This window comes from Somniosus microcephalus, chromosome 10 (genome assembly GCF_052327205.1).
Source record: "Somniosus microcephalus isolate GS21.2 chromosome 10, FLI_Smic_1.0, whole genome shotgun sequence".
Classification (NCBI taxonomy): Eukaryota; Metazoa; Chordata; class Chondrichthyes; order Squaliformes; family Somniosidae; genus Somniosus; species Somniosus microcephalus.
The window spans coordinates 6,405,066-6,425,853 of record NC_140996.1 but is presented as its reverse complement, the minus strand read 5'-3'; the positions used below and the strand labels follow the sequence as shown (position 1 = coordinate 6,425,853).

General features: G+C 49.1%; 1 long non-coding RNA gene across 1 annotated transcript; it reads right to left on the bottom strand.

Moving 5' to 3' along the window:
- Positions 1-918: 918 nt before the first annotated feature.
- On the bottom strand, positions 919-19,252 carry LOC147111412 (uncharacterized). The gene is made up of 2 exons (XR_015079831.1): positions 18,795-19,252; positions 919-998 (listed from the first exon to the last, which is right to left on the bottom strand). It is a non-coding gene; the product is annotated as an uncharacterized LOC147111412 (long non-coding RNA).
- Between the last annotated feature and the right edge of the window lie 1,536 nt (positions 19,253-20,788).

The window sequence follows — 20,788 nt, the reverse complement described above, 5'->3', positions numbered from 1 at the left end:
CAGCTCTCAGGGTTTCGACCCATGCGTCAGTTTGTTTCCGCTTCACATGAAAAATCAGCATGTTCCACTAGGATTGGAAATCACTCAGATTAATTACAGGATGGGACTGACGGTCCCATTCGGGTTATCCCCGAAGGCACAGCCATAATTGGGAATATTACATATGGGGAATAACAACATCTAAACAGCATCCTGGCCTCTCTCTTCATCACTTCCATAACCTAATACAAGAGGTATATCGTCTCCACGTGTTAAATTCCCATCCATATACTAACGTCATTAACCTGCAGTGATAGTGCACCATTTTTACATGATGCAAACAACCCAGATTTTGGATAGACAAGTATGCTCAAGTGCACATTTGAACATAAGAATTAGGAGCAGGAGGCGGCCATACAGCCCCTCGAGCCTGCTCCGTCATTCAATAAGATCATGCCTGATCTTCGACCTAAACTCCACTTTCCCGCCCGATCCCCGTATCCCTCGATTCCCCTAGAGTTGCATGCACTCCCGAATACTGAGCACGCTATTGCATGTATACCCCAATACTGAGTGCAAAGTTGCCTGCGCTCTTGAATACTGAGCATGCAGTTGCGTCCACTCCTGGATGCAATCCCAACATATATTCTAAATAAAATTTCGAACAGTTTTAGAATAAATCCCAGTGGGTTAAGGTAGGTTGGAAGTGAGCACACTCCAACTAGTTGATGTAATGAAACTCAAGAAACGTTTGAGAGTATGGTCATTTTGGGAGGGGATGATGGATATATAGCAGTGACTCTAAAGAGGTACGATACTGGGACCAGGACACACACAGCAGTTCGGTTTGTTCTGGATTCTTGGTGCATGCAAATGCATCCTTTGTACCCGGAAAAAATTCAATCACAAATCTGTTTTCAGAAGATTGCTCCACACTTGCCTGTGAGTCCTACGCATAGGTGTCTGATTTTCTGTCATTTCTGGCATTGTGACTGTAGGCTCCCCTCCACAGCCTTCTACTGTAACAAAGATAAAAAATATATAAATTAATGGCATAGCAATATAAAATCTAAGTAGGGCAGTCCGTTAAAAATACAATGCTGGGATTCGAGGATGTCGAACTTGTCTGCAATACTCCCTGGTGATGGAATAGCCTGCCAACATTCACCGCCAAGACTCACAAAATGTAAAATGATCGATCACTTGAGTGAGTTACTGGATGGTACTGGGCTTAAGTGGAGCTGGGCCCAAGCAAGCAGACAATGCCTCCTCCACCCAAACAAAGTGCTAGTTACCTGAAGGCCTGTAGCTCAAACACTATGGACCAGAATTTGCCAGCAAAATAACAGCGAGTATAATGGCACTCGCCATTATTGATGGGCAAATCATCCAGCAACTTGTGGCGAGGAAGAGATTCACCGTGAATCGCCACAAGTTGCTGGACAATTCGCGCCGCTCCGCCCATTAGGGGTGGTATTTAACAGCGTAAAGACCCTTTTAATGATGAGATTTATGATCCTGCAATGCCACTCAACCTCTCCGGCCCAGAAAGGGAACAATTGAAACTGTGGAGTCTCATTCCTGCAGGTAGTAAATTGTTTTTAGAGATTTTACATTAAAAAAAATGTTTCTGACTTTTCCTTTCTGTCTTTTTTATCCCCCTCTTTCTTAATCCAATCTTTCTTTCCCTCTCTATTTCTTTCTGTACTTTATTTGATTCTAATTCACCCTATTTCATTCACCGTCGTTACTCTGTTTCTTTCTCAATCCTTTAATCTCATGGGTTAAGGAGATAGACTGTTGGTCCCGTTGTTCACTGGGGTCCCAGATGCCCCATTGTCCTCACCGCACTTCCAGTAAGATACACCGTAAAAACTTTGAGCTGAAGGGTGAGGGTAATAGTCTAACGGGGCACGCCACGAGATGCCCCACTCCAGCAAATTCTGGGCCATTATTAGGATAGCTAGCTGGCTTCAAGACAGAAAGCAGAGTGTAGGGGTAAAGGGTAGCTATTCACAGTGGCAGAAGGTGGGTCCTGGTGTTCCACAAGGATCAGTGCTGGGACCACTGCTGTTCACAATTTATATTAACGATTTAGACTTTGGAATCAAAAACACAATTTCTAAATTTGCGGATGACACCAAATTGTGGGGGATAGTCAATACTGAGGAGGACTGCAGCAAATTACAGGAGGACATTAATAAACTTGCAGAATGGGCATATAATTGGCAAATGAAATTCAACACAAATAAATGTGAGGTATTACATTTTGATAGGAAGAATAGGGGTCACTGATCACTTGGAGGGTGCGAGTCTAGGTGGGGTAGAGGAACAAAGGGATCTCGGAGTACAAATACACAAATCACTAAAAGTTGCGCCACAGGTTAACAAGGCCACAAAAAAGCAAACCAAGCACTAGGGTTTATTTCTAGAGGGATAGAATTGAAAAGTAGGGAAGTTATGCTAAACCTGTATCGAACCTTGGTTAGACCACACTTAGAGCACTGTGTGCAGTTCTGGTCGCCATATTATAAAAAGGATATAGAGGCCCTGGAGAGGGTGCAGAGAAGATTTACAAGGACGATACCAGAAATGCGAGGGTATACATATCAGGAAAGGATGAACAGGCTGGGTCTGTTTTCCCTTGAAAAGAGAAGACTGAGGGGTGACCTAATAGAGGTCTTTAAAATTATGAAAGGTTTTGATAGAGTGGATACAGAGAGAATGTTTCCACTTGTGGGGAAGAGCATAACTAGAGGCCATCAATATAAGATAGTCACCAAGAAATCCAATAGGGAATTCAGGAGAAACTTCTTTACCCAAAGAGTGGTGAGAATGTGGAACTCGCTACCACAGGGAGTGGTTGAAGCGAATAGTATCGATGCATTTAAGGGGAAGCTGGATAATCATATGAGATTAGAAGGGAATAGAGGGTTACACTGATAGATTTAAATGAGGAAAGACGGGAGGCTGGAATGCAGCATAAACGCCGGCATGGACTGGTTGGGCCGAATGGCCTGTTTCTGTGCCGTATACCCTGTGTAATGATGTAATTATTGTGAAAACGGACTTACAGTAAGTCTTTCAAGACAAGAGGGTATTCTTCATCCATTTTCATGTCTGGGTTTTTAAGACGTAGTGTACATTCTTTGTACAATGAGAAAATAAGACATCAGAGATGGCAAGGAAACCACGGATTTGGAAATTATTTTGAGATGTGCAGAGACAGATGAAAGTTTTAAAATGTGTTTTTTTTTGGATTATCTCAGAATTCTCAGGAACCAGTCAGAAAAGTGTGACAGATTGTGTGTGTTATGGACACACTAAAAGGGAGCTGTGTGTCACACACACAAGGCTCTTCTTGTATCCTAGACTGATTTTTGCGCCATGACAATCACAGTGGAGACATCGGCCATCTCCGCCCCCCCCCACCTCAGCTCATCTGCTGCTGAAACCCTCATCCGCACCTCTGTTACCTCTAGACTCGATTATTCCAACACACTCCTGGCCAGCCTCCCACCTACCACCCTCTGTAAACTTGTGCTCATCTAAGAATCTGCTGCCCGTATCCTAACTCGCACCAAGTCTCGTTCACCCGCCCACAGTGTTTCCCATAATTTATGTTTTGGGTGCGCAGGCCCTTTAAGGGACTACACAGCCCACTCACAGTTTTACGCATGTGCCAAATGTAACACTGGAAAAGCCAGTCCCAGGCTGCAGGGGATCAGCAAACAGCTGCATGGCTACTCGGCCACACAGCTTCGAGGGATCATTGCCCATCACCCCGTGCACGCTGACCTACATTGCCCATCACCCCGTGCACGCTGACCTACATTGCCCATCACCCTGTGCACGTTGACCTACATTGCCCATCACCCTGTGCACGTTGACCTACATTGCCCATCACCCTGTGCACGCTGACCTACATTGCCCATCACCCCGTGCACGCTGACCTACATTGCCCATCACTCTGTGCACGCTGACCTACATTGCCCATCACCCTGTGCACGCTGACCTACATTGCCCATCACCCTGTGCATGCTGACCTACATTGCCCATCACCCCGTGCACGCTGACCTACATTGCCCATCACCCCGTGCACGCTGACCTACATTGCCCATCACCCTGTGCTCACTGACCTACATTGCCCATCACCCCGTGCACGCTGACCTACATTGCCCATCACCCCGTGCACGCTGACCTACATTGCCCATCACCCCGTGCACGCTGACCTACATTGCCCATCACCCCGTGCACGCTGACCTACATTGCCCATCACCCCGTGCACGCTGACCTACATTGCCCATCACCCTGTGCACGCTGACCTACATTGCCCATCACTCTGTGCACGCTGACCTACATTGCCCATCACCCTGTGCTCGCTGACCTACATTGCCCATCACCCTGTGCACGCTGACCTACATTGCCCATCACCCTGTGCTCGCTGACCTACATTGCCCATCACCCCGTGCACGCTGACCTACATTGCCCATCACCCCGTGCATGCTGACCTACATTGCCCATCACCGTGCTCGCTGACCTACATTGCCCATCACCCTGTGCACATTGACCTACATTGCCCATCACCCCGTGCACGCTGACCTACATTGCCCATCACCCTGTGCTCGCTGACCTACATTGCCCATCACCCCGTGCACGCTGACCTACATTGCCCATCACCCCGTGCACGCTGACCTACATTGCCCATCACCCCGTGCACACTGACCTACATTGCCCATCACTCTGTGCACGCTGACCTACAGTGCCCATCACCCCGTGCACGCTGACCTACATTGCCCATCACCCCGTGCACGCTGACCTACATTGCCTATCACTCTGTGCACGCTGACCTACATTGCCCATCACTCTGTGCACGCTGACCTACATTGCCCATCACCCCGTGCACGCTGACCTACATTGCCCATCACCCCGTGCACGCTGACCTACATTGCCCATCACCCCGTGCACGCTGACCTACATTGACCATCACCCCGTGCACGCTGACCTACATTGCCCATCACCCTGTGCACGTTGACCTACATTGCCCATCACCCTGTGCACGTTGACCTACATTGCCCATCACCCTGTGCACGCTGACCTACATTGCCCATCACCCCGTGCACGCTGACCTACATTGCCCATCACTCTGTGCACGCTGACCTACATTGCCCATCACCCTGTGCACGCTGACCTACATTGCCCATCACCCTGTGCATGCTGACCTACATTGCCCATCACCCCGTGCACGCTGACCTACATTGCCCATCACCCCGTGCACGCTGACCTACATTGCCCATCACCCTGTGCTCACTGACCTACATTGCCCATCACCCCGTGCACGCTGACCTACATTGCCCATCACCCCGTGCACGCTGACCTACATTGCCCATCACCCCGTGCACGCTGACCTACATTGCCCATCACCCCGTGCACGCTGACCTACATTGCCCATCACCCCGTGCACGCTGACCTACATTGCCCATCACCCTGTGCACGCTGACCTACATTGCCCATCACTCTGTGCACGCTGACCTACATTGCCCATCACCCTGTGCTCGCTGACCTACATTGCCCATCACCCTGTGCACGCTGACCTACATTGCCCATCACCCTGTGCTCGCTGACCTACATTGCCCATCACCCCGTGCACGCTGACCTACATTGCCCATCACCCCGTGCATGCTGACCTACATTGCCCATCACCGTGCTCGCTGACCTACATTGCCCATCACCCTGTGCACATTGACCTACATTGCCCATCACCCCGTGCACGCTGACCTACATTGCCCATCACCCTGTGCTCGCTGACCTACATTGCCCATCACCCCGTGCACGCTGACCTACATTGCCCATCACCCCGTGCACGCTGACCTACATTGCCCATCACCCCGTGCACACTGACCTACATTGCCCATCACTCTGTGCACGCTGACCTACAGTGCCCATCACCCCGTGCACGCTGACCTACATTGCCCATCACCCCGTGCACGCTGACCTACATTGCCTATCACTCTGTGCACGCTGACCTACATTGCCCATCACTCTGTGCACGCTGACCTACATTGCCCATCACCCCGTGCACGCTGACCTACATTGCCCATCACCCCGTGCACGCTGACCTACATTGCCCATCACCCCGTGCACGCTGACCTACATTGACCATCACCCCGTGCACGCTGACCTACATTGCCCATCACCCTGTGCTCGCTGACCTACATTGCCCATCACCTCGTGCACGCTGACCTACAGTGCCCATCACCCCGTGCACGCTGACCTGCATTGGCTCCCAGTCTGGCAGCACCTCCATTTTTAAATTCTCATCCTCATTTTCAAATTCCTCCATGTCCCTTCCTCTCTGTAACCTCGTACAGCCCCACAACCCTCCGAGATCTCTGCGCTGCTCTAATTCTGGTCTCTTGCGCATCCCCGATTTTCATCCCTCCACCATTGGCGGCCGTGCCTTCACCTGCCTAAGCCCAAGCTCTGGAATTCCCTGCCTAAATCTTCCCAGCTCTCTACCAATCTCTTCGCCTTTAAGACGATCCTTAAAACCTACCACTTTGACCAAGTGTTTGGTCACCTGTCCTAATATCTCTTTATGTGACTCAGTGTCACATTTTGTTTGATAAGCGCTCCTGTGTAGTGCCTTGGGCCGTTTTACTATGTTACATAAATGCAAGCTGTTGTTGTGACAATGACTATGCTTCACCCTTGTTCAGCAGCTCTCCAGCTGTTTAGCGAAGTTAGCGACAGGAGTGGAGGATCACATTGGATAGCTTATTTTGGGATACACCATGCAAGCATGGAAACAGCAAGTAAAGAGACATTTATCGAGTGTTACAGGAGCAAGACTTAATCATTAACTTCTCTGGTTTTAGCAAACAAATGTTGCAATCATTAAAAACACCCAACGTTTAGATCACAACCAAGGCTCGCTCCACTGCCACCCAGTTAAAGACCAGATCTAATATCTCAAATTTATTCATTTTAACCTGATTTTGTGAAAAATTGTGGGTCAGAATTAACTTTCTTGCTGATCACAAAGGCCTAAAGGGAAAATAAACACACAGGGCCTGAATTTGCAGTGGGTAATAACGGCAAACTGTCAGCGTTCGCTGTCTTTAAACCTCTGAAACTGACCGCAACTTCAGGATGTAGCACACACACATCTAAACGTGGAAATCCTGAAGTTGTGGTCAGTCATTCACTGCTCCGACACTGGCTGCGCTGTGGTCACCCTTACCCCCCATAGCTGGCAATCAGTGGACCACTTTCCACTGTCAACAAGGGCAGATGTCGATGACGAAGTCCAACACCGCCTTCAGTGTGCCAGTGCAGCCTTCGGTCGCCTGAGGAAGAGAGTGTTTGAAGACCAGGATCTCAAACCCAGCACTAAGCTCATGGTCTACAGGGCAGCAGTGATACCCGCCCTGCTGTATGCCTCCGAGACATGGACCATGTACAGCAGGCACCTCAAAGCACTGGAGAGGTACCACCAATGCTGCCTCCGCAAGATCCTGCAAATCCATTGGCAGGATAGGCGCACCAACGTCAGTGTTCTTGCTCAGGCCAACATCCCCAGCATCGAAGCTTTGACCACGCTCGATCAGCTCCGATGGACGGGTCACATTGTCTGCATGCCCGATACGAGACTCCCAAAACAAGCGCTCTACTTGGAGCTCAAACATGGCAAGAGAGCCCCAGGTGGGCAGAGGAAACGCTTCAAGGACACCCTCAAAGCCTCCTTGAAAAAGTGCAACATCCCCACTGACACCTGGGAATCCCTGGCCCAGGACCTCAAAGTGGAGGAGAAGCATCCGGGAAGGCGCCGAACACCTCGAGTCTCTTCACTGGGAGCAAGCGGAAGACAAGCGCAGGCAGCGCAAGGAGCGCACGTCAGCCGAAGCACCCCACCCACCCGCCCCTTCAACCACCGTCTGCCCCACCTGTGACAGAGACTGTAGGTCCCGCATTGGGACTCATCAGTCACCTGAGAACTCATTTTTAATGTGGAAGTAAGTCATCCTCGGTTCCGAGGGACTGCCTAAGAAGAAGAAGCCGGCAATCAGTGAAACTGACGAAAATGTTGGCTTTTCTGCGGTAATATCGCTGTTAAACACCCCATTAAATGTTACGCCTTGTTGGATTAGGTGTAACTGGGGTTTTAACAGCGTATTGACTGCTAAACAAACGTTCCGGCCCGGAAAAACTAATTTTCATTTTGTGGAGTGTCAAATTTCTCCATAATGATAAAAATTACAATTTTTAAGAAACATTAAAAAAAATGTTTTAATGATATTTCAGGTTCTACCTTATCCCCATGTGAGAGCCCCAATCTTTGTTCTGCTCTCCAACATTTTTCAAAAGCCCGAATAAAACCAGGTTCTTATTTCCTGCTTCCCTGTCTGTGAGAATTCTGCAATGTGATTGGCTGCTTAGACAGCTTGTTGACGTCACAGCAGATCGTTAGGGATTCCCCATTATACTGCACCGCAATCACTTGCGCATCATAAAAGGCAAACTTCTCGCCACAGAGAGCGCGAGATCTGTGGGCAGCTTTCTTCAGGGCCAGAGGTGAACAACAACAACTATTTATAGAGCGCCTTTAACGTAGTAAAACATCCCAAGGCATTTCACAGGAGTATTAAAAGTTAAAAAAAATTGACACCGAGCCACAGAAGGAGAAATTAGGGCAGGTGACCAAAAGCTTGGTCAAAGAGGTAGGTTTTAAGACGCGAGGCGGAGAGGTTTAGGGAGGGAATTCCAGAGCTTAGGGCCCAGGCAACAGAAGGCACGGCCACCAAAGGTTGAGCGATTATAATCAGGGGTGCTCAAGAGGGCAGAATTAGAGGAGCGCAGATATCTCGGGGGGTTGTAGGGCTGAAGGAGATTACAGAGATAGGGAGGGGCGAGGCCATGGAGGGATTTGAAAACAAGGATGAGAATTTTGAAATCGAGGCGTTGCTTAACCGGGAGCCAATGTAGGTCAGCGAGCACAGGGGTGATGGGTGAACGGGACTTGGTGCGAGTTAGGACACAGGCAGCTGAGTTTTGGATGACCTCAAGTTTACGTAGGGTGGAATGTGGGAGGCCAGCCAGGAGTGCGTCGGAATAGTCAAGTCTAGAGGTAACAAAGGCATGGATGAGGGTTTCAGCAGCGGATGAGCTGAGGCAGGGGCCGAGTTGGGCAATGTTACGGAGGTGGAAGTAGGCGGTCTTTGTTATGCTGCGGATATGGGGTCAGAAGCTCATTTCAGGGTCAGATATGACACCAAGATTGCAAACAGTCTGGTTCAGCCTCAGACAGATGCTAGGGAGAGGGATGGAGTCAGTGACTCGGGAACGGAGTTTGTGGCGGGGACCGAAAAGAACAGTGACTACACTTTAAAAAGTACTTCATTGGCTGCAAAGAGCTTTGGGACGTCCTGAGGTTGTGAAAGGTGCTGGAGAAATGGAAGTCTTTCTTACTTTCTATTTGATTTGAACTAACGCCCCAGAACTTAAATGACAGCATTCTAACTCACTATGCCACCAAATTATCTCTAAATACTGCAATTCAGTATCAACCCACTGACAACCAAGGACCACATTTTCCCTACAGTTGCAACTCCTCCATCTGTTGTACTAGATAGTGCCTGGTGGAAAATACAACCACGTCTCATCTTCAAGGTAGTATTTCTACAGATCCCAGTTTCTCAAGTGACTTCCAATGTTGCTCAGTTTATTGTGCGAATATTAGGGCACTGCTACAGTAGCAACTCAATTTCAAACACTGGATAAAGACACGTGGTGCCACAGAATGTGTACCAAGAAGTGGCTACCATTTTGTATTGCAGCAAAAGTAACATTTTTCATGCTGATCTTAACTCGCACCAAGTCCTGTTTACCCATCACCCTGTGCTCGCTGAACGACACTGGCTCCCGGTCCAGCAACGCCTCAATTTTAAAATTCTCATCCTTGTTTTCAAATCCCTCCATGGCCCTCGCCCCTCCCTATCTCTGTAATCTCCTCCAGCCCCACAACCCTCCAAGATCTCTGCGCTGCTCCAATTCTGGTCTCTTGCGCATCCCCGGTTTCCATCGCCCCACCATTGGTGGCTGCGCCTTCAGCGGCCTCGGCCCTAAGCTCTGGAATTCCCTCCCTAAACCTCTCCGCCTCGCTACCTCTCTCTCCTCCTTTAAGACGCTCCTTAAAACCTACCTCTTTGACCAAGCTTTTGGTCACCTGCCCTAATATCTTCTTTTGTGGCTTGGTGTCAAATTTTTTCTGACCAACACTCCTGTGAAGCGCCTTGGGACATTTTACTACATTAAAGGCGCTGTATAAATACAAGTTGTTGTTGTTAAGTTGACAAACATGGGTTAAAATGGACAGAGATGTACCAATAATGATGGCTTCCATTACGAAAATAATATCCTCAATAAAATTCATGGTTTGAGTAGTCCTTTACATTGCGTTGCGATTAACTTCAAAAAAATCAGAAAAAAGCCTAAATGATTACATTTATATATCTTTAGTAAGTAAAGGCAAGGTTTGTACTCCGTCCACTCCAGACCCTGAACAGCTGTCAAACTGAGAGGACCTTCATCTGCTTTCAAACCTGGGTCCCTACAATCAAAGAGGGATTTAGAGAAGTATTGTAGCCAGATAAGTAATATTCTAGGGGAATGCAAAATTCCTCAGCAATGTCTCAGCAATAAAAAAACAATTAAAGTCTTTTATTTTGAAACTGAAAGTAATAGTTGCCTTTTGTTCTTCCCAAGGACTTTATAAAAATATTCAGCTGTTCAGGAGCGAAATCAGGAAGCACAGGGGGAGGGGGCAGCTCGGGGGGGGGAGAGGAGCACGGAGGGAGGGAGGAGGGTCAGGAAAGAGATGGTCAGAATCTTGTTTGGGGGTTGGGGGTGGAGGGAGCAAGTCATCCAGGTCTAAAGGAGGGTGGGGGGGGTGGGGGATAGAGAGCAAGAATGTGATCCAGATGGGAAGATAGATCATGTTTTCCCGGTCGGTCTCTGTTAGGCCTGGATCACGTTCTTCCATTTACACCCGCACCACACCACCCACCCCCCTCCCCCCCCCACAGGCCGCAGCGGTTCAAGAAGGCAGCTCACGACCACCCTCTCAAGGGCAACTAGAGATGGGCAATAAATAAATGGATGTTAAAAAATGAGAGCGTATTCTGAGTTGGTCCAACAACATGCATAACATTACATTTGTGTTATTTGACAACTCGACTATTCCAATCTTCTCCTGGCCAGCCTTCTACAGTCCACCGTCAATGAACTTGAGCTCATCCAAAACTCTGCTGCCCGTGTCCTAAAACGCAGCAAGTCCCATTCACCCATCACCCCGTGCCCGTCCACCAACAACTTGATTTTAAAATTCTCATTCTCATGTTAAAGTCCCTCCATGGCCTCACCCCTTCCTATCTGAACTCGGCAGTGTGAGCGCTCCTAACCCGGGAGGGGGAGCCCTGTCCGTTCTCTGAACGGGAAAATGCTGGAATCTATTATAAAGGATGCAGTAACTGGGCACTTAGAAATGAATAGTAAGATTGGGCAGAGTCAACATGGATTTATGAAAGAGAAATCCTGTTTGACAAACCTATTGGAGTTCTTTGAGGATGTAACTAGTGGAGTAGACAAAGGGGAACCGGTAGATGTGGTGCATCTGGATTTTCAGAAGGCCTTCGATAAGATCCCACACAAGAGGTTGGTGAACAAAATTAGGGCACATGGAATTGGGAGTAATATACAAGCATGGATTGAGAATTGGTTAACAGACAGAAAAAAGAGAGTAGGGATAAACGTTTTTTTTTCAGGATGGCAGGCTGTGACTAGTGGGGTACCGCAAGGATCGGTGCTTGGGCCCCAGCTATTCACAATCTATATCAATGATTTGGATGAGGGGACGAAATGTAACATTTCCAAATTTGCTGATGATACAAAGCTAGGTGGCAGTGTCAGTTGTGAAGAGGATGTGAAGAGGCTTCAAGGGGATCTCGACAGGCTCAGTGAGTGAGCGAGAACATGGCAGATGGAATATAATGTGGATAAATGTGAAGTTATCCACTTTGGTAGAAAAAACAGAAAGGCAGAGTATTTCCTAAATGGTGAAAGATTGGGGAATGCAGATGCTCAAGGAGACCTGGGTGTCCTTGCACATGAAAGTGAATGTGCAGGTGCAGTAAGCCATTAGGAAGGCAAATGGTATGCTGGCCTTCGTTACAGGAAACTTTGGTTTATCCGGAGGTTATATGTCCGGAATACTCGATCTATCGTCAAAAATCAGGAGCCGTTTTCTATAAGTTTTTTTAGTTCTCGTTGCTTTTTTTTTTCCCCAGTCAGGCACTGCAAGGTCTGTAGCTATAGCAACAGCTTCAGCTAGAGACGCTTGCAGCTGCAGCCGACTGTTTTGAAGCTGTTGCTAAGCAACAGTGTTTGTTGATTCACACGGAGCTTTTCAGTTCCATATGTTTCAACATTAACGCTGGTATGTCGGCACTTTTGATGGTACGGCACCAGCTCGGTCCCGTCAGTGCCGGATATCAGGAAAGTTTCCTGTACAAGAGGATTTGAGTACAGGAGTAAAGAAGTCTTACTCCAAATATATAGGGCCTTGGTGAAATCACACCTGGAGTACTGTGTACAATTTTGGTCTCCTTACCTAAGGAAGATATACTTGCCATAGAGGGAGTGCAACGAAGGTTCACGATTTTGACTCCTAGGATGGTGGGACTGTCGTATGAAAAGAGATTCAGTAAACTAGGCCTGTATTCTCTTGAATTCAGAAGAATGAGAGGGGATCTCATTGAAGCATACAAAATTATTACAGGGCCTGATAGGGTGGATGCTGGGAGAATGTTTCCCTTGGCTGGGGAGTCTAGAACCAGGGGCCACAGCCTCAGGATAAAGGGTAGGCCATTCAGGACTGAGATGAGAAGAAATTTCTTCACACAGAGGGTGGTGAATCTTTGGAATTCTCTACCCCAGAGGGCTGTGGAAGCTCAGTCATTGGGTATATTCAAAACAGAAGTCGATAGATTTCTGACTAGTAAAGGTATCAAGGGATATGGCGATAGGGCCAGAGAATGGAGTTGAGGCAGAAGATCAGCCATGATCTCATTGAATGGCTGAGCAGGCTCGAGGGGCCGAATGGCCGACTCCTGCTCCTATTTCTTATGTTCTTATGTTCTCTGAAAGCAGTAGTGTTAGCACGGTGAGCTCTGGAGCCTGGCTGTCACAATGAATGGATCATAGAAACATAGAAGATAGGAGCAGGAGTAGGCCATTCGGCCCCTCAAGCCTGTTCCGCCTTTTAATGAGATCATGGCTGATCATCCAAATTCAGTACCCTGTCCCTGCCTTCTCCCCATAGCCTTAAGAAATATATCTAACTCCTTCTTGAATATATTTAATGATTTGGCCTCAACTGCCTTTTGTGGTAGAGAATTCCACAGGTTCACCACTCTCTGGGTGAAGAAATACCTCCTCATCTCAGTCCTAAATGGCTTACCCATTATCCTTAGAATGTGACCCCTAGTTCTGGACTCCCCCGCCATCGGGAACATCCTTCCTGCATCTAGTCTGTCTAGTTCTGTTAGAATTTTATAAGTTTCAATGAGATCCCCTCTCATTCTTCTAAACTCCTGCGAATACAAGCCCAATCGACCCAATCTCTCTTCATACGTCATTCCTGCCATCCCAGGTATCAGTCAGGTGAATCTTCGCTGCACTCCCGCCATGGCAAGAACATCCTTCCTCAGATAAGGCGACCAAAACTGCACACAATACTCAAGGTGTGGTCTCACCAAGGCCCGGTACAACTGCAGCAAGACATCCTTGCTCCTGTACTCTAATCCTCTCGCTATGAAGGCCAACATACCATTTGCCTTCTTAACCGCCTGCTGCACCTGCATGCTCACCTTCAGCGACTGGTGCACAAGGACACCCAGGTCTCGTTGCACTTCCCCTTTTCCCAATCTATTGCTGTTCAGATAATAATCTGCCTTCCTGTTTTTGCCACCAAAGTGGATAATCTCGCATTTATCCACATTATACTGCATCTGCCCAATCTGTCCAAATCATACTGGAGTTTCTCTGCATCCTTCTCACAGCACACACGCCCATCCAGCTTTGTGTCGTCTGCAAACTTGGAGATATTACATCTAGTTCCCTCGTCTAGATCATCATTAATATGTATTGTGAATAACTGGGGTCCTAGCACCGATCCCTGCGGTACCCCACTAGTCACTGCCTGCCACTCGGAAAAAGACCCGCTTATTCCAACTCTTTGCTTCCTGTCTGCCAACCAGTTCTCTATCCAAGTCAGTACCTTACCCCCAATCCCATGTGCTTTAAGTTTGCACACTAATCTCTTATGCGGGACCTTATCGAAAGCCTTCTGAAAGTCCAAATACACCACATCCACTGGTTCTCCCTTATCTATTCTACCAGTTACATCCTCAAATTGCACATTGCAAAGAACTTGATTACTCTCCAGCAGGCAGGATCTAATTGCACATTCCAGACAAACTGTTAGGTATGTCTTGCCCTCCAAGGGGTATGTCTTGCCCTCCAAGGGGACCAATCAGAAATCTGGTGTTGCAAATAAACCCGACCAACAAAATATACGATCTCTTACTTGGATCGGTGCTTTATGGCCAACGCGCATGGTTTCATATCTGGCATCTGATGTGCCTCATCGCAAAAGCATCCGAGTGTTAGGATTAAAAAGTCACTGTCTGAAGCTGAGTTAAAGTAACTGAACTAACTCGGCGCCATTTACAAGATCATTTCTTACACGGCTTCTAATGAACTTGCATCCGAATTAGCACACATCCAAAGGAACCCACTGTCTAATAAGGTGGGATCACTTCATAAGTAGAACTCTAAATAATTTTCTTTTTAAATTAGCTCTGTGAAATTGTGGTTCTTTAAAGAATCATGTTACAGTTCTAATAGTAAAGTTACTAAAGAATAGTAACTACTGAAACATTCTATGTAATGCTCAAAGTGTGTCATATCTACGTAAAAATACAAGATATCAAGTGATATTGTCATGAACACATCACTTAACACTCTTCCTCTAATTGTGCGAACTTTACCCAATTTCCATAACAATGATTTCACCATTTACAGCACCATATGAACTGGGTAGTTCAAGCAACTTACATGTATATAGTGTTTCTCATACAGACTAAAGTATCAGAGCACATTATAAGGGGAAGGGGAGGACACTGAACATGGATGAAATGCAATTAAATGATTAAAGGTGATAAACCAGACTGAATAATAACATAACTCTCTATATACTGCTGGCAGTAACTGCAAATTATACACCAAGTAATTGTCCAGTCCGTACCCAGGACTATCACGCAGCATACAGCAAGTAAATCAATACACAAACAGGTTGTACTTGTCTGCAGTCCCGACTTGCAACGGGTCGAGAAACACAAGTGGGCCCACACTGGTACCAGTCAGCGCTCCAACAACAGGAGCAATGCTTATGCCGCCGATACAGGCTTGGAAACACTGCCAACACAAGCTTCCCTGGTATTGGACATGAAGCAGTTGCAGTGGAACTCTACGTACGCTGAAGACCTGTCGAGAAGTGTACAAATACAAAAAGCCTCCCATTACCTGACCATAATTTCACACACTTGTAAGAGCAAAGAAAAACAGCAATTCTCTCAAGCAGTCACTCAGGTGTTGATTCAATAAAGATCTGGGATTTTAACATTCAGTAAGAACGTCAGTTAAGTGGAGGGACTGGAGAAGCTGGGATTGTTCTCCTTAGAACAGAGAAGGTTACGGTGAGATTTAATAGAGGATTTCAAAATCATGAGCGGTTAAAGAAGAAACTGTTTCCACTGGCGGGGCCGCAGATTTAAGGTAATCGGCAAAAGAACCAAAGGGGGAGACGAGGAGAATCTTTTTACGCAGCGAGTTGTTGTGATCTGGAATGCGCTGCCTGAAAGGGTGGTGGAAGCAGATTCAATAATAACTTCCAAAAGGGAATTGGATAAATGTAGTATATGCCAAACTTTGATTGCAATTCAGGGGTCAGTAAGGAATCTGGAGTCAGACTCTGAGACAGGGAACTAAGAAAAGCAACCTGCAGCCAGTGACCAAAGGCAAGTGTACAGGGGGAGAACAGGCTCAGATTAATTGAAAGACTTTATCTGAAGACCAAAAATATCCAGTAAATAGACTACCAAGATCCCAATTCTATTCCTTGCTGGTGGTTACAGACACAGCAGTAATACCAACAGGGTCAGCAGAAGAACTGAAACCACTCTTTTAGAATCATATAGCAGAGAAGGAGGCCATTCGGTCCATCGTGCCGGTGCTGGCTCTTTGAAAGAGCTGTCTAATTATTCCCACTCCCCCCTGCTCTTTCCCCATAGTTCTCCTTTTCAAGTATTTTTCCAATTCCCTTTTGAAAGCCATCATTGAATCTGCTTCCACCGCCCTTTCAGGCAGCACATTCCAGATCACAACAACTCGCTGCGTAGGAACAGGAGGAGGCCATCGAGTCCCTCGAGCCTGTTCCGCCATTCAATGAGATCGTGGCTGATCTGTGACCTAACTCCATATACCTGCCTTTAGCCCATATCTCTTAATACCTTTGGTTATATCTATCAGTCATAACGGCACAGAAGGAGGCCATTCGGTCCATCGAATCCGTGCCAGCTCTCTACAGAGCAATTGAGTCAGACCCATTCCCCCGCTCTATCCCCGTAGCCCTGCAAGTTTATTTGCCTCACGTGCCTATCCAGTCTCCCCTTGAAAACATCGAGTGTCTCCACTTCCACCACTTCTGTCGGCAGCGAGTTCCAGGTCCTCACCACTCGCTGCGTAAAAAAGTTTTTCCTCACATCCCCCCTGTATCTCTTGCCCAAAACCTTAAATCTGTGCCCCCTAGTCCTTGTACCATCAACTAGTGGGAACAGCCTTTCCCCGTCTATCAATCTCAGATTTAAAATTAACTATTGATCTAGCATCAATTGCCATTTGTGGAAGAGAGTTCCAAACTTCTACCACCCTTTGTGTGTAGAAGTGTTTCCTAATTTCACTCCTGAAAGGTCTGGCTCTAATATTTAGACTCTGCCCCCTAGTCCTAGAATCCAATACCAGCGGAAATAATTTCTCTCTATCTACTCTATCTGTTCCCCTTAATATCCTGAAAACTTCGATCAGATCGCCCCTTAACCTTCTCAATTCTAGGGAATACAACCCTAGTTTGTGTAATCTCTCCTCGTAACTTAACCCTTGAAGTCCAGGTATCATTCTGGTAAACCTACGTTGCACTCCCTCCAAGACCAATATATCCTTCCTAAGGTGTGTTGCCCAGAACTGCTCCCAGTGCTCCAGGTGTGGTCTAACCAAGGTCTTGTATAGCTGCAGCTACCCCCTTGTATTCTAGTCATCTAGATCAAGGCCAACATTCCATTAAATTTTTTGAATATTTTCTGTACCTGTTCATGACATTTTAATGATCTATGTATCTGGACCCCCAAGTCTCTTTGGACCTACACTGTTTTTAGTTTTTCACCATTTAGAAAGTACCCTGTTCCATTTTTTTTAGGTCCAAAGTGGATAAAATCCATTTGCTACAGTTTTGCCCATTCACTTAATCTATTGATATCTCTTTGTAATTTTATATAAAGTGCTTTGGGACGTCCTGAGGTTGTGAAAGGCGCTATATGAATGCAAGTCTTTCTACAGCATATCCTTCTATTCCTTTCTCCCTAGTGTACTTTAGATTCCCCTTAAACGCATCAAGTGGATCGGAAGTAACAAAGCACACACCTGTGCAGGTAGAGTGGCAGCCGCAGCAAGTCCGCACTGGGCAGAAGCGGGGTGCAGAGTGCGTACTTTGACAATCACAAGAACCGCAAAAACACAATGCAGGGGTAGGAGAGTGATAATACACAAACTGGAAATCTGCAACAAGACCAGACAATGCTGGAGACACACAGCAGCTAATCAACTTGCATTTATATAGCACCTTTAACATAGTAAAACATCCCAAGACATTTCACAGGAGCGATTATCAGACTAACAGTTGACACCGTGCCAGATAAGGAGATACTAGGGCAGATGACGAAAAGCTTAGTCAAAGAGGTAGGTTTTAAGGAGCGTCTTAAAGGAGGAGAGAGAGTTAGAGAGGTGGAGAGGTTCAGGGAGGGAATTCCAGAGCTTAGGGTCTAGGCAGCTGAAGGCACGGCCGCCAATGGTGGAGCGATGGAAGTCAGAGAACATCGGCAAAGAGATAAAAGATAGAAAATATTTTTTTAACGCCTTTCATGACCTCAGGACGCCCCAAAGCGCTTTACAGCCAATGAAGTACTTTTGAAGTGTAGCCACTGTTGTAGGAAACGCGGCAGCCAATTTGTGCACAGCAAGCTCCCACAAACAGCAATGAGATCAATAATAGGCAATGTTTTTAGTGATGTTGAGAGATTAATATTGGCGAGGCCACCAGGGAGAACTCCCCATCTCTTCTAAATAGTGTCGTGGGATTTTTTACATCCACCTGAGAGAGCAGATGAGGCCTCGGTTTAATGTCTCATCAGAAAGACGGCAACTCCGACAGTGCAGCACTCCCTCAGTACTGCACTGGGAATGTCGGCTTAGATTATGCGCTCAAGTCTCTGGAGTGCAACTCGAACCCACGAGAGACGAGAGTGCTGCCCACCGAGTCACAGGTTAACACTTCGGGTGCGGAACCCAGAGACGGCGCTGTCGGAACGGGGCAGGATCATCGACCACCCATCACACACCCACCCCCGTAAAAGCCCCAGCCTTACCTCAGGGTACGGTGGGGAAGGAGTCTGATGCTGCGGCCTCCCGCGTGGTCCTGGCGGTTGGTGCCCACATTACCCCCCCGGCTCACATCCTTCGCGGGGGGGGGGGGGGGGGGTGCAGTGGGTGGTGGAGTTGTGGGGGGGTGCTCAGGGTCCAGGGCTGGCCAGGCCAGGATCCTGGGCTCTCAGCCTCCAGCAAACCATCAAAGCAAAAAAAGACTCACTCCCTCACACAGGCCCCAGGGTGGGGGCAAGACTCAGGGGGTGAGGGGGAAAGGCTCAGGGGGCAAGGGTCAGAGGGTGAGGGGGCAAGGCTCAGGGGGTGAGGGGGCAAGGCTCAGGGGGTGAAGGGGGCAAGGGTCAGAGGGTGAAGGGGCAAGGGTCAGAGGGTGAGGGGGCAAGGGTGAGGGGGCAAGGCTCAGGGGGTGAGGGGGGCAAGGTTCAGGGGGTGAGGGGGCAAGGCTCAGGGGTAGGGGGCAAGACTCAGGGGTAGGGGGCAAGACTCAGGGGTAGAGGGGTCAAGACTCAGGGGTAGAGGGGGGGGCAAGACTCAGGGGTAGAGGGGGGCAAGACTCAGGGGTAGAGGGGGCAAGACTCAGGGGTAGAGGGGCGCAAGACTCAGGGGTAGAGGGGGGCAAGACTCAGGGGTAGAGGGGGGCAAGACTCAGGGGTAGAGGGGGGCAAGACTCAGGGGTAGAGGGGGGCAAGACTCAGGGGTAGAGGGGGGCAAGACTCAGGGGTAGAGGGGGGCAAGACTCAGGGGTAGAGGGGGGCAAGACTCAGGGGTAGAGGGGGGCAAGACTCAGGGGTAGAGGGGGGCAAGACTCAGGGGTAGAGGGGGGCAAGACTCAGGGGTAGAGGGGGGCAAGACTCAGGGGTAGAGGGGGGCAAGACTCAGGGGTAGAGGGGGGCAAGACTCAGGGGTAGAGGGGGGCAAGACTCAGGGGTAGAGGGGGGCAAGACTTAGGGATAGAGGGGGGCAAGACTCAGGGGTAGAGGGGGCAAGACTCAGGAGTAGAGGGGGGCAAGACTCAGGGGTAGAGGGGGGCAAGACTCAGGGGTAGAGGGGGGCAAGACTCAGGGGTAGAGGGGGGCAAGACTCAGGGGTAGAGGGGGGCAAGACTCAGGGGTAGAGGGGGGCAAGACTCAGGGGTAGAGGGGGGCAAGACTCAGGGGTAGAGGGGGGCAAGACTCAGGGGTAGAGGGGGGCAAGACTCAGGGGTAGAGGGGGGCAAGACTCAGGGGTAGAGGGGGGCAAGACTCAGGGGTAGAGGGGGGCAAGACTCAGGGGTAGAGGGGGGCAAGACTCAGGGGTAGAGGGGGGCAAGACTCAGGGGTAGAGGGGGGCAAGACTCAGGGGTAGAGGGGGGCAAGACTCAGGGGTAGAGGGGGCAAGACTCGGGTAGAGGGGGGCAAGACTCAGGGGTAGAGGGGGGGCAAGACTCAGGGGTAGAGGGGGGCAAAACTCAGGGGTAGAGGGGGGCAAGACTCAGGGGTAGAGGGGAGCAAGACTCAGAGGTAGAGGGGGGCAAGACTCAGGGGTAGTGGGGGCAAGACTCAGGGGGTGAGGGGGCAAGGGTCAGAGGGTGAGGGGGCAAGGGTCAGGGGGTCAGACCCCCTCAGGAGCTGCTGCCAGGCCGCCCGCTCACAAACTGCAGCAACTTTTGCTGCTCTGTCTCTGGAGGAGCTCGGCCTCCCTCTCCCCCGGGCTGTGTGGGGAGGGGGCAGCCACTCAGTTTGTCCCCCGGGCCTCTCTCTCAGGGCCCGGCCCACCCACTCTCTCTCCCCAGGCTGTGTGGGGGGAGGGGTCTCTCCCTCAGTCTCCCAGGTCCCGCGCTCTCGTTTTCTCCCCGGGAGGCTACAGCCTCTCTCAGTCTCTCCCCGGTCTCTCTCTCTCTCTCTCTCTCTCTCAGGCCCCGGCCCGGCCCGACTTGCCGCCCGCCGTTGTCATGGTGATCCGGCCTACCCGCGGGCTCGGCGGGCTCCGTCGGTGACGT